The sequence below is a fragment of the Myotis davidii genome, unplaced genomic scaffold (assembly GCF_000327345.1).
Source record: "Myotis davidii unplaced genomic scaffold, ASM32734v1 scaffold64, whole genome shotgun sequence".
Classification (NCBI taxonomy): domain Eukaryota; kingdom Metazoa; phylum Chordata; class Mammalia; order Chiroptera; family Vespertilionidae; genus Myotis; species Myotis davidii.
This window is the reverse complement of record NW_006296226.1, coordinates 2354172-2361023: the sequence shown is the minus strand read 5'-3', so window position 1 is coordinate 2361023 and position 6852 is coordinate 2354172.

Sequence of the window (6852 nt, the reverse complement as noted above, 5' to 3'; positions counted from 1 at the left end):
ATGGATGAGCAGTACCTTTCCCGCCTCCCCTTCCTTTGTCCCTGCCTCCCCTTCCCGCGCCTCTGACTTTCTCGGTCCTCAGATACGTTCCCAAAACGCCCCGCTTTCTGCCTGCCTTCGTGGGCCTTCTTCAGGTTCACACGCAGTGCCTGAACCAGATTAGTCATGTAGGTTTGGGTGAGTTTTCAGTCGAGACTCTGAGAGTGAGGATGTGGGGTGTTGTCTTGGTGTCTGGGTGTCGGTGGTCGGAGCAGGTGCTGCTCGCCTCTGTCCGCCTCTCGCTGTGCTGTCGGCGCCCAAGACTGGAATCGTCAACTACTGAATCTACTACATGGATTGCTGCTACTTCAAGCTATGACACTTGAAGCATTATCATTTTCCTGAGGGGAGACAGGATATCATCTAAATATTCAGAATCTTTGGCCCTTCTGAGGAAAGATCTTCCAGCCATTGCACCATGGGAAAGCCAGCTCTAGATGGCTGTCGGGTGGTGTGGGTTGACGCGTGTGCACCCATGGCTGAGTGTTTCTCAGGATTCCTAACTTCATTCAAATGACAGTGGAGTTTATGTAAAGAATGAGTCTCTGTATGGAACAAATGTGTGCATTAACCTTCGGTTACAATGGTCTCCATTTCATTTCAAAGGAGAGGATCAGACTATCTGACTATAAACACGAGTTGATGTTAATTTATTCTAAGTATGCCATGATTCTGATTGTCCTCAAGAATTCTGCCTTTGTTAATCCTGTGCTCAATTTTTAAAAAGTCTCTGACAGGATTGTAGCAAATTATTATTTAAGGAAAATAAACCACAAAGGAAATGTAATGTGGTATGTTTAAGTAGCGGTTTTTATGTATTCAGAAGAGGAAGCTAAGGCAGTTTCTTAATGGGATTTATAGAAAAAGGATGCTTTTCTATTATAGTGCACAGAAGTGAAGCCATTTTGATGTCTAAGAAAACTCTAGACCAATTGAATAGTTTCCTGGTTGCAAGAGGAATAAAGACCTTTATCTCCAGACCTAGTGTATTTGCTTGCATACTTCCCATCTTTTCCCCACCATTATTTTACAGCTAAATGGCAGGGGTGGAAGGGAGGTGTTACACCGTGCTGTAACCCTGTACTGTGGAACAGGTGACCACCTGAGCCCCATCCTTGTCAGCATGGTACCAGGCTAGCAGGAGGAAGCAGGAGAATAGGGTGAAGCAGTGGGAAATCAGTTCCTGGTTCCACTCATCGGTAACTAGCTCCAGGCCTGGTCACTTAGGAGCACTGCCTCTACTTCCTCATCTATAAATAGGAGAAATCATACTGAGGACTTTAAGCTTATGATGAATTTTCATCCACTGGACTCTGACACTGCTGTGGACAAATTACGTGGCAAAGTTAACTTATCAGTGATTTTCCCCAAATCCCATGGAACAAAAGTAGGGTCGTATGGGTTTCTGTAAGAGAAAGTTGCTTTTCTTCTGGAAAGAACAGATGTACAAAGGAACATCATACCTTCACTCAGTCTGGACTCAGAAAAATTCTGTCCACAAAGCACCAAAAAAAGAGGGGAAGGCAGAACAGCGATGTAAATTTAAATGCCATCTGATAAAAATGCATCATCCTGTCTGCAAAAAGCTTGAGGAGTCTAAATGTGTTTACAGATTTGTAATTTGTTTTTTAATTGTTCAATATGGTTGCAGAAATGTTATTATCACATAAATTTCTAAGAAGCTTACCAAAGGTTGCAGCTAGCCTTTTTCTGCCCCTGTGCAGGCTATTAATTCAGACCCAGCAGATGTTATCAGGAACAAAAACCACAAAATACTGGGGATGCACAAGATAAGGGAATTACCTGAAGGGGCAAAATATTGCAAGTAAATACTGTAGGTACTACTGATGAAATTCTGTAACTCAAGATTTCTGCTCTCCCACCTTACACACTTAAGCAATTATACTTAAGAAGCCTTTTTTTTAGTTCTAAGTGAAGAAATCAGGATCAATATTTTGCGTGGGAAACGTGGCTGGTGTGAACGAAGAAGACATTTACATTCTGCATTCTGATGCCCTCCAGAAGGTCTAATTTAAGTGCATCTCTGTGCTGACTTCATCAAGATGGGAGATTCCTTCTGGTGTGGTCCATTAGAGCCAGCACATAGTGTTTTGACTTCCCAAAAGAAGAAAAAAAAAGTACTCCATTTGGATGGAGGTGGCATGGGGTGGTGGGAGGAGTATGAATCACAAACTTGTACTGGTCTTTAATTCCTACCACGGTAATTTATACCTAATATGCTTTTAGATTAATGCAGATGTGCTGCTATGTTGCTACTTGACATTTTTTGTTGCAAGTGCAAGCGGCAGGACTCTTCATCCTCCAGAGGCAACAAAGAGGCTGCATCAATGCGGGAGGATCTCAAGAGGCAGGTCTCGGATTGGGACCTAGACTAAGGCAAGACGTGCTGCCCACCGCCTCAGCTTCCTCATAAGGAAAAGGGGAAGATTGGCCTGGCCTGGATGAATTCTTTGGTTCTTTCAACATTTACCATGCTCAGTCTGTATTCCAGAGATTTGAAATTAATCCCATGTAGCTTCTGGAGAGAGATGTATCATATTTCTGTGACTGGTCCCCAAGCGATTGTCCCTCAAACCTTGACGCTGTTGAATGCAAAGACAAGGATTGCCACCTCTGATTCTTGCCATCCTTGCCATCCTACACTGAGTTGAGATTCAGTAAAGATGGCAAAAACTCTGACCTCAGCCTGAGGAACCAAATACATGGGATTCTGATGGCCGGACTGCCTGCCATCTTGATGACTCACATTCTGTTTAGAGCAACAAAGGATTTGTGTTACGTGGTTTTATTGAAAACTATATTAATTGATCAGCAATATTTTTTTTCTGTAAATTTGGAATGTTTTTCATTCAGACCTGTTCTGCCAATGATTCTACTGAAAACAATTTGATTAATATAAAAACATTCAAGCTATGCAACACGAGCATTGTGTGTTGACATTTTTGTTCTAATAATTGTCTTGATTTCTGGAAGTGTTTTCTTATTTTGTTTGCTTTCTTTCAGGTAAATACTAAATCTTTGAGGAGAATGCTCTCCATCCATCTCCACCTTTGATCTAGTCAGGGCATGGCCATGCACAACACCTGTCAGTCTTACCCTTGTGTGGATGGCAAGATCTGGATCAGAATTAGGTTCAGCTCTCAAGCCAACAATAGCTTACACAAAGTACAAGGTTCTTTACCCTCTATCATGCAGGGTTCTCAGGGTGGCTCCATGATCCCCAGGTCCCAGGTTCCTTCTGACTTGTTGCTCTGCCAGTGTGAAGTTTCTACACTGAGGTCCATGGTGGTGGCTGCAGCCACATTCTCACTACAGCCAGCAGGATGGAAGGAGGTGGGTGGAGAAAAGCAAGACCCCTTCCCTCAGGGTGCGTCATCGGGATGTTGTACTTCCCATTGATCAAAACTTGGTCACAGGGTCATACCTGCTGCAAGGGAGTCTGGGAGAGGTCGTTCTTACTCCAAGAAGCCATGTACCTACAAACTGAAGCTCAGGAGTTCTGAGAAATAAGGAAACAATGTGTTTGAGGGGCAAGTAGTGGTGCTGCTGTAGTTCAACCCTTGGGTCACCTTTCTTGCCTCACATAGAGCTCACTCCTTGCCTCAAGGTGAGACAACCCAAACTCCATCCAGGTAGAGCATAAAGCTAAAGATAAAATCAACATTGGGTAATTTGTGGTCTCCTTCAGCTCTGGGTGCTTCTTGTGGTCTAGTGACCTATGAACTCAAGACAAGTTATCTTCTCCCAACATGACCCTTAAACAGTAGTGAAGTAGCAGCAGGCAAACAGCCATTGAAACCTCCTTCGTAAGAGGGGAGAACAGGAAACACCACTCCAAGCAACTGTCAAAGGCCACTGCACAGGAAGAGTGAAGACAACTAGCAGGCCCGCCAGGCCCTTGACGAGCCTCCTGCCGGCCCTTCCAGCTCTGGGAGGAGCTCCTTGTCCATTGACCTCCATGGCCATGTCCAAGGTGGAACCTGCAGCGGGAGGACAGCACAGTTTCCGTAGCCTGCTTACTCTCGGGGCAGTTTTGGAAGGTCCCAGGGTTGTGTTTTCTTTGAAACAGTAGAATTTCATCAAATACCCAGAGCTGAAGATCTGGTCTAGCCTGGCCTTCGGTGCTTTGCTTATGCCTCTTCCTCCAAGGCCACCTGAAAGGGGACCTAGGGTGGGAGGGAAACACCCTTTGTTTATTTTAGATAGTCTTATTTTTAAATTTTGTATTGTGGAATATTTCACATTTATACCAAATTAGAGAGATTCTGATAATGAGTGCTTAGGCAACATTAACCGGTTTCAATGGCTAGCATTTTGTCAACCGTGTTTGCTCTAAAGCACCCCTCCTTTCTTTGCCCCATAGTTTTGGGGGTGGTTTTTCTCCCTCTCTGAAACAACGCCCTTAATCTGATCGTTGGATACACCTGGTCTGCATGCGCTGGCAAGGAATTCTTGGCGTAGCTTGCTGCCCCAGCCTTACCTCCTGCAGAGGCTGCACTTTAAGGCCACCGCTCTCAGAGCTGCAGTTCGGAGAACAGGCATTCCTATGCTTCAGAACCTTAATTTTGAGTTCAGGCTACAAACAGTGCCTCCCTTATCAAAGCAGGATCCCCTCCCATCTCTGCTGAGTCTGGCCGGCTCTAGCCCCAGTTCCTCTCACTTGTGTAGGACTCTGTGAAAAGCAACAAGGAGCAAGTCATGCTTCTTGCATCCTCCCCCCATTTTCTCTATTGTCATGGCTCAGCAGCATGTCGTCCACCCTCCAAGTTACCACAGATGACAATTTCATCTAATGTTGAAAAAAGCAATTATGTAAAAATGCAATTCTGTCCCTACCATCTGCTGGCCTGCCAATTCCACTAAGCCAGTGCTACATTCTAGATGGTATTTGTAGCATCCCACGTTCAGGTATCGAATTCTGAATCTAAAAACCAAAGTAAAGGTGGCTGGAGCAAAATAGAAGTTTATTTTCTCTCAGATAAACCCAAGAATCCAGAGCTGGTAAGGTAACCGCAAGGTTGTCGGCACCCTGTTCCTCCAATCTGGTGGCTTCACTATCCTCCACATATACTTTCCACCTCATAGTCCAAAATGACTGTTCCAGTTCCACCCATTACATCCATATTCCAGCTGGAAAGAGGAAAAAGGAGAGAGAAAGAATGCCCCTTTCCTTTAAGGATAATCCCTAAAAGTTGCATAGATTTGCACCGTTAGCTAGAACTTAATCATGTCAGATTCCCAGAGCTGGTACACCTAGCTGCAAGGGAGTTTAGGAAACACAGTCTTTATTCTGGATGACACTCTACCTCGCCAACATTTAGGAATTTCATTACTGAAGAAGGGGATGTGATTATTAGAGCACCATCAGTAGCCTCCCTGCAGACCTATGTATGAGGACATATGTATGAGGGGTTACCCTTCCCAAGACCCAGCACACAGGAATAAATGTAATTATGCCATTTAAGCAAGGCTAAGCCACCATTTTGAAGTCTGACAGCTCCAAACAGGATCAGCACTCATCCATGACAGAGACTAATAGCACAAACTTTACCTCTTGTAGAAACCCCAGGTGCCTACCCAGCCCCAGCCCCAAATTATACAGGTCCATCTTCATCTATGGCCACCCAGTGACCAAAACCCATGTATCCTTTGCTGGTTAGTCCCTAAACCTCTGGATTCCTCTCCAGTCAAAAAAGGTTCCAGGATTTCTCCTGAAGCCGGCCCAGGGCTTCCAACATCATTGTTCAAACCAGAGCCAGGTAAGAAGACCTGTTGGGGTGTGGCAGAAGTCTGGGGAGAGATGGTGACAATGAGGACAAGGCGAATCGTCTTAATCTAGACATTTAGAGGAAGAAGTGGTGACTTGATAACTGATAGGCATACAGAGGGAGGAGCCGAGGATGGAGCCAGTTTCTAGGTTGGGCAACTGGGCAAGTGTTGGTGCCACAAACTAGGCAAACTACGTGTGGGGAAGATGATGAGGTTGTTCTTTGGGTCTGAAGTCTAACGTTAGGGACACTCGTGTAAGCAGTCAGCAATCTCACACAGCGACGTCTGAGTGTGAAAATTTTAACCTTAAAAACAGTGTAGACATTTCTGGGTTCTGAGCACCCCAGTCAGCTCCAATAAATGTCTTTTGTGCCATTCTTGTTTACATTTTCAGCCACTCAGATGATTTCTGTAATCAAATCTGGTCCTTAAAATAGCCTGTCTGGGGTGAATGTGCAGTTGTCTTAGTCTGCTCTTGCTGCAATAACAAAATGCCATAGGCTGGGGAAGTCCAAGGTCAGGGGCTGGCAGATTCAGTTCCTGGTGAGAGTTCTCTTCCTAGCGCACTCAACCAATCACGGGGACCATAACCTTGTGACCCCATGACCTTATCTAAACCTTAGTACTTCACAAACGCTCTACCTCTAATGCCATCACATTGGGGAAATTAGATAAAATATTTCAAAATATACATGAACACAGCAAGGAGAGACACAAAAGAAGCACCTGGCATTGCCCAATGTCCAGAGTGTGAGGTCATTCTGACCTAAGCCGTTGGGGCTCCAGTGAGGAACTTAGCTCTTAGATTTCACTGAGACCAGGTGCAGGGTATTGGTTGTAAGAAACCTACCGGGCAAAGGCAGGAGGTGTGTAAATGAGAATAGGCTCTATGGTAACCAAGGCCAATAAGTCACGTTTCTAAACAAAAGAGATGCTATTTATAAACTAACCACAAAAACTTGAAACAGAAACAACTGATAAATGCCTAGAAAAACACATTCTAAAATAAATATGCATATTATA